Source organism: Corythoichthys intestinalis, chromosome 6, assembly GCF_030265065.1.
Source record: "Corythoichthys intestinalis isolate RoL2023-P3 chromosome 6, ASM3026506v1, whole genome shotgun sequence".
Lineage (NCBI taxonomy): Eukaryota > Metazoa > Chordata > Actinopteri > Syngnathiformes > Syngnathidae > Corythoichthys > Corythoichthys intestinalis.
This window is the reverse complement of record NC_080400.1, coordinates 3338574-3348619: the sequence shown is the minus strand read 5'-3', so window position 1 is coordinate 3348619 and position 10046 is coordinate 3338574. Positions and strand designations below refer to the sequence as shown.

Sequence of the window (10046 nt, the reverse complement as noted above, 5' to 3'; positions counted from 1 at the left end):
GAAACTGAGCATTATCTGACAGAATTGCAGGCGTGCCAATACTTTTGGCCAGCACTGTAGATACTCTAATGTGGTAATTACAGTAACTTACTGGCAAAAAATATTGCCAGTAAGTTACAGTAAAAATACAATGAAAAGTCTAACAGTGTGCCTAATTTTATTTCTTAAGGGTTTTTCGTGTTTTCAAATTTGATCTGTTTTATTGTTGTATTTGCTGTTTTGACTTTTATCGCAATGCGTTGCTTTGTTTTTGTTTTTTTTTTCTCAATGTCATTGTATAATACTGTCCTGCCTTTTATTTATCATGAACTATATTTATCGTTGTTGTAAAGCACTTTGATGACCTTTCGGGTTTTTGTAAAGGGCTATAGAAATAAATTCTATTTAACTTAGTAGTTTTTTTCTCCTCCAGAAAATGAATTGATCAATTTCCTTAAACCTTGTGATTTTAGTTTTGAGAAGCAAAATCCTGTTTTTTTTTTTTTTTGGGGGGGGGGGGGGGGGGGGGGGGGTTGTAATGAAATTACAGTGTAGAAGAAAGCATTGGATTTAAAATTTTTGAATTTGGAAAGATTTTTTTTTCTTCTTCAGAACAGTTAAAAACATTTTTTCATTCATAATGGTCACCATTTTACAATAAAATGTCATAGGTGCACAAAGTGAATGAAAACAATCTGGATTAGCAAAAGTCAAGATGGGTTCGTCAGACTTTTTCAAAAATCGGTGATTGGGCAGAAAGTTGTGATCAGTGGGCCCCCAGCATTACCTTTGATTTATTTATTTTTTTTTACATTCTCTACACAGTTTTTTACTCCATAATTTAACTCATTGACTGTGATTCAAGTCCAATTCATTTGAACTGGGAAGGGCAGCCAATTAGTTAATCATTTTATACATCACAATGAAATAACCTAACAGGAAGGGACAAAGGCTTTTGGGATCACCTGAAGAGATAATGCAACATTTTCTTCCATGGTCACTTCCTGTGTTTGTTATGCCTTAAAACTTTTGCCGATTGTGTTTCATTCCTTGCATTTTTCCCCTGCCAAAAATTTCTAGTCATAGAAAAAGAAAGCTATAAAAGAAAGTGAAAATGAGCACGATTTGTGTCACATCTGGTCAGAGTTGGTTAGCTGTGTCGAGGGTGGCAGGAAAGCAAGATGAGAGTCGGTTAGTGAATGACAGTGTCTGACAGATTGTGCCGTACTTACGAGGAGACACAGTTATGTACCACGTGTCCATACCAAACTCATTGTACACGGTGCATCTGACGGTCAGGTTGAGAGTGGGCACAATTGTCATCTTTTGCACAACCTTGTCATTGATGAAGGGGCTTTCATCAAGCTGTGGGACAAAATGGCAGGACTGTTTATTTGCTTTTCCAACAAGATATATTACATTTTTCCCTACATCCTCGCCAATAGAACCAAATTTCCACTCAAACCCCTGATTGGCTGCCATTGATGGTGCTCGATGTCCAACCATAGACATCATAGACATTTGATTTTTGTGGCCATTTGAGCGTTAAGTGATGCCACCGCTCAAATGGCCACAAAAATCATCAAGGAGCTCCGGGATCATGTAAGGCTCGCTCGCGGGAACCGGGCAAGGGAGGATGATGACTAATCTTCTGAAGCGGATACAGCAGACGTGGGCCTCCATGATACCCCCGGCCATCCCTCCCTACACCAACTTGGACATCAACTGATACAATGAACCCACTCAAATTGACAATATGTGAAATTCCATGGCAATCAATGACTTTTGAATCATATGTGAGTGAAAAAAATATATCTATCTATATATATATATATATATATATATATATAAACAACAACAACAAAAACCCTGATAATAACTGGACTGTAACACAAACATGCTTGACTGTGCGTCCCGGGCTGTTGGGGGACGGGTATCGATAAGCATTTGCTTTCCCGTCTTTCCTTTGTCAGTCATCGTCTTTCTTTCGGGCAAATTCCACACTCTGAAACTGTCAATGATTATGATGATGAAGACAATGACAATAAATTGATTCATTCATAATTTACTTGACGAGTCACTTGAGGTATTCTCCGCGCACCGCCCGCCCGTAGGGGGCTATGTGAGTCGGCCTCATTTAAGTGTAGGTGGGAATGACTATCACATATGCTGCGTTTGGAATAACCTTCAAAAAGTACGAAATCTGGAACGCATGCTAACAAGGATTGTCTCATGAGTGATTTGTTCGAGGATTCAAGGTAATTGTTATATTTTTCGTACAATGCATGCATTTTGAAACGTCGTGAAAAAAAATCAATGGGAGCCATTAGCGTCATTCTTCGACAAATTTATGTAAAATAACTGCCCGGTTTTTGCATTTAACCAAGAATCGAGACTGTTTTACGTCCATATCTATAAAGAATTGAGTGATTTAAGCATTTATTTACAAGAATTTTGAAGGGAAAACGCCATTGTGGCAGCACCCTTATCATAACAAACCTAACGGACTAGCTTAATTCTTTGACAGATTTAAGTTAAAGTGTACTCAAACTGCCCGTTTGTTTTGCTTTTAACCAAGAATCGAGACTGTTTCACGCCCATATTTATAAAGAATCCAGGGATTTCAGCATTTATTCACAAGACGTTCAACGTAAAAATCTCATTGCTATGGATTTGTGGTAAGGCAGCGCCAGAGTGAACTGAACTCATTCACTCCCAGCCATTTTCACCAGAGCAAGGCCCTTCGCTCCCGGCCGTTTTACTGGATTTTGACTGATTTTGTTAGGCCCACAGAAAATTTTGTTCTGTTGCTATATTAACATGGAACCCACCAAAAGAAAGATTAGACTCTCGTCTTTCAGCAGAAAAGAAAAGTAGGTTCATATCTCTTTCCATTCTTTAGAAATCAGCATTAGAAAATAGCTTAGCTTGAGCAATTTTCCAATTTCTTTAACACAGCTATTTTTTGCATTAGTTGCAACCCAAACATCTGAATAATGTTTTTCTTTTACAACATATCATAAAGAACAAGACAAATAGAGCTTTTGATAGCAAAGTAACAATTTATTTACACATGACTACTGAGAGATGCGCCGGTGTCGCCGAGACAGCCGTGTAAACTTTTCCCTCATCTTTGTCAGTCTCACAAAGACTGTTAGGTTTTGTGTTTGTTTTCTCCTAGTGTGACTTGTCCCTGTGATTGCCCATTGATTTCACCTGATGTGCCTTCTTCTAGACTATCCTCCTGTGCTCACCTGTTCCTTGTTGTCTCGTTATCCCTTGTCTGCTTGTGTGTATATAAGCTCCCATTTTCTGTTCACTCCTTGCTGCGTCATTGTCAATGTCTATGTCTACGTCTGCCAAAGTCAAGACCTGTCCAAGCCCTCGTGTACCAGTCCCTCCGTTTAAGTAAGTTTTTGTTTGAACATTGCCTTTTTGATCCCCAGTCCTTTTGGTTGTACTTTGTGCTTTTGGTTAGTTGTTATTAAAACGTGTTTTGAGTTCTCCTCCACCTGCCTTGCTGCTTTTTGTTTCCCTGCAATTGGGTCCACACCACCTGCATGCCTGCTCATTCCTGACAAAGACGGATTATTTTTGAGTCTCTGCGGGGTATGCTGGGCGAGCCCGCTGCACGGTGGTCCCAGTCGTTTTGCCCGGTTGTCCAGCCCCTGGCATTCCAGGCGTCCTCTCGGTTGTTTTGTTCGGTCGTCCGCCGCCTGGCATTATGCCGCCAGCGCTCCGACCGTGCTGCCTGGCCTTTCATTGCTGTTGAATCGGGTTGCGGGTCTTACAAAATGCGCTACTGCCCTCCAGTGGCCAGTTTTATTGCTTTAAAATGGGTTTGGAGTTTTGTTCTCCGATAGAGCAGAAGCTATAGATGCCCCTTGTAAAAAAAAACAAAAAGACGCAAAAGACATATAAATACGTTTTGGGGACAATAAAGCATTTAAAAATAGAAGGTATTAATACGATTTTGGGAGCAAATGAGTTCAAGACAAGCCGCACATTCGCCGTTTTTACGTGAAGTAAATGCTTCCTGCATGTTTTCTTTTGCTTTAAACCAAGAATCGAGAATGTTTTACGTCCGTATTTATAAAGAATCCAGGGATTTAACCATTTATTCACAAGAAGTTCAATGTAAAAACCTCATTGCTATGGACTTGTGGTAAGGCAGCGCCAGAGTGAACTTCAAGGCGAGCTGCACAGTCGCCATTTTTACATGAAGTAGTTGCTTCCTGCATGGTTTCTTTTGCTTTTAACCAAGAATCGAGAATGTTTTACGTCCATATCTATCAAGAATTCAGGGATTTAAACATTTAATGACACGAAATTCAACGTAAAAACCTCAATGTTTTGCTAAGGCGGCCATGTTGGATTTTGTATCTCTATTTATACTGATATAAATAAAGATCTGGGGTTCACATACGTGGACATCACTTTTTGAGTCATGTACTGTACATATATATCAAATGTTAATATTGTGGCCTGCATACCCCAAAATGTGATGTCCACATATGTGGCGCAAGGTTTTGTTATTTTTTTTCTTATCTTTATCCTTAACCTTTCTAATTAAAGTGCATGTGACACGAAAAAGCATGTTTATTTCATAATTCACGCGGTATTTTATTTCTTCGCCGCCTTACCGGAGCGTTGGCTCCCGCTCATTTGTCACCTTAAGCGACTTTCATTGCTAAAGGAACACCTGGTTGTGCTGTAATGATAACGTGGGGATTCAGGGATTGACAAACTCAAATCTAGCGTCACGTTACCATTGTTTTTGATACTTGTTGCTTGCTCTTGTGGGATTATAATCTATAAATCTCATTTATTCTGCATTTTCTAATCAATAAACATTGTCTCTTTTGCAAAAGTGTGCCTGTAGGCCGTCAGGTCACCTACGTTTTCGTTCAGTTTCGCTCCACTACCAAGGGCACTAAATCATTTTTTTTCTTCATAAAATAGATTTATTAGTTCTAAGTAAGAATCCGTGGAGTTCACCCTCTGAAAACGTGCCCATTTTTTGTTCACGGTGATGAAACTCCGGGAGTATTTTGCGTTGAGGCGCATTGATCTCTCGTGTGCGCATAGTGCCATTAGGTCGGGAGTGGTGTGATTTTGGTCACATGAGCCAATCAGGTAGCCCCTTTCCCCTCACCATCACAACCAGATATCAAAAATGGCGAACGGAGAAAAAGAGTTAAAAAGAGAGCGCAGAAAGTGGGAAATAAACGATGCTATATGCATCTTTTTTTCCGTGAAGAATGAGGACGTCTTGAACTTCACTTTTCAACGGTGGAACACGTACAGAACCTTCTTTAAAAAGTGGCTTTGTCTTCACGGCGCTAACAAGGATCTTGCAGGAATATACAAACATTGCGTGGATATGGATTTTGAAAATATTCCTGGCGACGCTGGATTCCACACTACATGCTACTGGCGTTTTACTGATAAGCAGAAATTTTTAAAGGCTGAGAAAAAATCCGCACGTGCTGGGGGAGAGCCATCTGCAGCCGCGAGCCATTCTGACCCCCCTGCGAGTACGAGCGAAGTTGCAGAAGCGTCTGAAACTCCCAGAAAAAACTTCGTTCCCGTTCTGGTTTGCCCATCGCTTCTGCTGGCCCTGTCCTTCCAGCCATCTGCATCAGTAGTAAAAAAGTGTCAAAGTATGCTCGTTTGGGATCGGAAGGCAAACGGCAGCTTGATCATCTCGTCAAAGCAGAGACATTGTCGGCAGGTATGTGCCTCACACACACGCGCCCATTTTTATTTACAATAGGACGGATATTTATAAATGGACTGAAAATACTTTGCTGTTAAGTTAATTTTTAAGGCTATAGTTTAGTAAAAATGCAAGCTGCTGAATGATTTATCGAGTGAATCCAGCAGTTGTTACCAAACTCGGGTTAGCTGTGCTACAAACCCCCCCCCCCCCCCCCCCCAACCTCAACAAACCCTTTACTTTTAAATCTGTGATGCGTATATACTGTGAAAAGCGGTGATGTGACAATAATACTTATTTATAATATAATACTATAATACTTCATTCTTTTTTGGTGTAAAGGCCGGTTGCTGCAGGCAGCAGAGATAAAGAAAGACTCTTCAATCCTTCTACATATCAAAGACAAAGACTGTTGCAATGGAGGTGCGATACCATAAATCCTGTTACCGAGATTACACCAGGTTCCTAACCTAGTCAACAGCAACAGAAACTGCAACGAGGGACGAAGAAATGTGAGTTATTACATTGTACTATTCCATTTACACTTTGCTAAAATTACACATTTCAAAGGTAAAGCATTGGTCAACAACATGTCACCTGTATTCTGCTTGTGTGCTGTCCTCACAACACGTCACGTGTGTTGCTATACAGCCTGCGAACCAAAATATGAAACTCTCCACAGACAAGGCGTACTTTTCTTGACTTTATGGAGGTCTCAATTTGTGTGTATAACGTGTGATGTTGTGCATTGTTGGTAACTGAAATACAATACAAAATATAAATCAATAATACATTCAAAATGTTGTACAATAACAACTTTCCACGTGTGAGTAGCTTAGCACAAACACAATGTCTCCAGTCATATCAATGAATAACGAAAAAGTTCGCCATGAACAAAATATACATTTTTCCTTCAAACTGAACATACAAACTAACTAAAAACTCACAAAGACCAAGGTTAGCCAAGGCTTAGCCGGCAGAGCAAGTTCGTCGATGTTTTAAGCCTCACAGGCGCTGAGAAACATGCTTGGAAGGAGGAAAAAAGGCTGGCGACAAAGATCGCTAATTGCGACAGATGCTCTTGCTTTCAATATAAATGCACATTTGCTGGAAAAGGCGAGGTCTCGCTCTCTATCATTTTTAGATGAACTCTTTGGACTACAATATTTACATTTGAACTAACTTATAGAATTCTAACTAACTTATTAACTTATGAATTACTCATGTCTTTTTAACAAAAGGGCATGACAGCTTGCCTTTAGCCAAAGCATTGAAAGCGTTAATCTTTGCATATCCTAAGTATGTGTGTGTTTCAGACAACCCTGTGCTGAGAGCTACAAACTCTTAAGAACAAGTGGTCCGTCAAAGGATTATCGTTGACAAAGAAGTGCTCAGAATGGACAAGCTAACAAGGTTGTTCGTGAATACCTTGAAGAACCATGAGAATCTTGATGATTCAGACTACAGGTAATTATGAATCTTCAAACTAATTTTTTTTTTTTTATGTGTTTAGTCTCTAAAAAAAGGCTTTGAGAGAATGTTTAATTTTGTTCTCTTTGGTGTATTTGTGTGAATGAGAAATATAAGCGCAAGAGTGAATGTGGGTGTGCGTGATGTGAATATGTGTGTCTTGTGCTCATCTTTCTCTTTAACTTTGTTTCAGGTAGCTTTTGCTGAAAAGAAGATTGAAGCGTGATTTCCCCCAGTTGGTTTTTCACACCCCTTTCCAGCGCACCATGTCTGAAATGTTTTTTTTTTTTTTTTTTTTTTTTTTTTTTGAGACATTATCAACAACAGACAAACTTTTAGACAGGATACCTCAGTCATCGGCTACATTAGCAACCGAATCTACTGAGATAAGCCAAGAAAGTGACACTGAACAAATGGCTAGCACAACATCTGGTTGGAAAACCAGCTCTTGTCCCAAGTGTTTGTTCAGCCCTCATACATTCACAGGTTGTGACTCGACCAGTGCCTTTCATGGCAAGGGCAAAACAAAGACATTTTCTCTTGCTTGTCAGCAAGAAGAATACCTGACTGCGTTTACAGATCTGGGTAGTAGTTTTAACCTTGACCAGTCTACATTTGAGGCATTGAGCAAATATGTGTGCCATCTGTATGGCCAGTCAATTACACAAAAAGGTCAACGATGCAAGATACAAGGCATTCTGTATGGCATCATCAGCTTTGCCAGAACTGCCCATTCCTCCAACAAGTGATGCTCTCTTCCAACACAGCAGAAGGGCAAACTACCAAGCAGCAGTAATGCGACATTCTCTGACTGGTATGATGTGTGCCCCTTCACCAATTAGCAATGTATGGGACATTGAGGATGTTGAATGAACAGTAAAATGGATGACTTGAAATCCTGCCCCACATAGTGTGCTACAGGTAGTCCACTGTGGTTGCAAGATAAGCAAGTGTGAGACTGAAAGATGTTCACTCTTGTCTGCAAAAATGTCTTGTACTGATTTATCCACTGCCAGAACTGTGAAAATATTTCAAAGGAAACAGAAAGAGGCACATGGGATAATGACACTGATGATAGAGATATTGATGAGTAATCACCCACCATGTAAAATCTGTCCTATGTTTTGATTCATTATCAAGATGGTACTCTCCATTTTAACACTTTTAAAAGAAACAAAAAAATGTCTGTATTCTCTTTTCCCAAAAGATAGACCTTTGTTCAATTTGACTGCCAAAAAAGATGCATGTTCCAATGAAGTGTCATGGTTTATATATATATATATATATATAATATATACACACACGTATATATGTGTATATAGATGTATATATACATATATGTATATATATTAGGGCTGTCAAAACAATGTCTCATACAAAAAATATAACATTTCGCTTACTAACATAATATGTACATTCTTTACAACAACCATACTTACGGACAAATCTTGTCCAAGGATCATATAAGCACAACATTATCAGCCCGAGACGTCGTGCAGCCATAATGAACTGGCAAGAAAACAATAAACCATGTCGCAAAGCGACCACAAGAGTTCGCTGTTGGACAGCACAAAAAGCCTTGCTGTAAAACTTACCAAAAGGCAGAATACTTTCTGAGCGGGACATGTGCGTTAATTGCGTCAAATATTTTAACGTGATTAATTTAAAAAATTAATTACCGCGCGTTAACGCGATAATTTGTCCGTAAGTATGGTTGTTGTAAAGAATGTACATATTATATTAGTAAGCGAAATGTTATATTTTTTGTTTGAGACGCTTTTTATGTTTAGTGAACCTGTATAGCGTGCTAAGCTAACGTTGTTGCTAATGCAATGCTTGTGTACTTTTTTTTTGTAGTTTTACGACGGTCTAAAGAGGACAATGGTTTGAGGCCATTTTATTAATAAATCAGATGAAAAAGGAAGAAGTCTAATTATTAAGGCGTCGTTCACTAGCTGTCTAGCTTTGGAAAAAGTAGACGCTTCGGAGTGAGGACAGCATAGACAGATTTAAATGACAGTAGAGTGAAATGCCCACTACAGTCCTCATGTACCGTATGTTGAATGTATATATATCCATCTTGTGTCTTATCTTTCCATTCCAACAATTTATTTTACAGAATATATATATAATTTACAGAAAAATATGGCATATTTTATAGATGGTTTGAATTGCGATCAATTGCGATTAATTACGATTAATTAATTTTTAAGCTGTAATTAACTCGATTAAAAAATTTAATCGTTTGACAGCCCTAATATATATATGTGTGTGTATATATATATATATATGTGTGTGTATATATATATATATATATGTGTGTGTGTATATATATATATATATATATATATATGTGTGTGTGTGGGGTGGGTGTGTAAATGACATGCTGTGACATAATCTGACACTTTAATAAATACTATTTGTTACAATTATCTGGGCTCCTAATGCATCTATTTTCATCCAGTCCATTTTGCCTTGTTCCGGTTTTGAGGTGCATGGTATTATTTTCAGCCATTTTTTGGCCAATGTGTGCTGCTTCTTGTGTACCTTTCATTACATAGTAGGTTGTGAATTGTTTTCATATATAAAACGTAAGCTTTTAGATAAATGTAACATGTGCTCCATGTGCTGGTCTCAACTCTAGTTGAAGTGATTTTTTTTGCACAGATTTGCTACATTTAATGATCTAAATTCACATTTGAGTATACTAAACCACCAATACTTGTTTCTGATATTAGGTACATGTATGTATGACATTTGAGAAAGATTTAGTGTTGCCAAATTTAATGTAAGACATTTTACAACCAGAAATGGCAGCACCAGATTTTCGTTTTTTGTTATTTCCCTATATATATATTCCTGGCTTTTGACAAAATCG

At 38.5% G+C, this 10046-nt stretch overlaps 2 long non-coding RNA genes across 2 annotated transcripts; one reads left to right on the top strand and one right to left on the bottom strand.

Moving 5' to 3' along the window:
• Positions 1-512: 512 nt before the first annotated feature.
• Positions 513-6778, bottom strand: LOC130917630 (uncharacterized). The gene is made up of 3 exons (XR_009063502.1): positions 6646-6778; positions 6296-6456; positions 513-1344 (listed from the first exon to the last, which is right to left on the bottom strand). It is a non-coding gene; the product is annotated as an uncharacterized LOC130917630 (long non-coding RNA).
• Positions 6096-7475, top strand: LOC130917631 (uncharacterized). The gene is made up of 3 exons (XR_009063503.1): positions 6096-6210; positions 7015-7165; positions 7362-7475. It is a non-coding gene; the product is annotated as an uncharacterized LOC130917631 (long non-coding RNA).
• The last annotated feature ends 2571 nt before the right edge of the window (positions 7476-10046 follow it).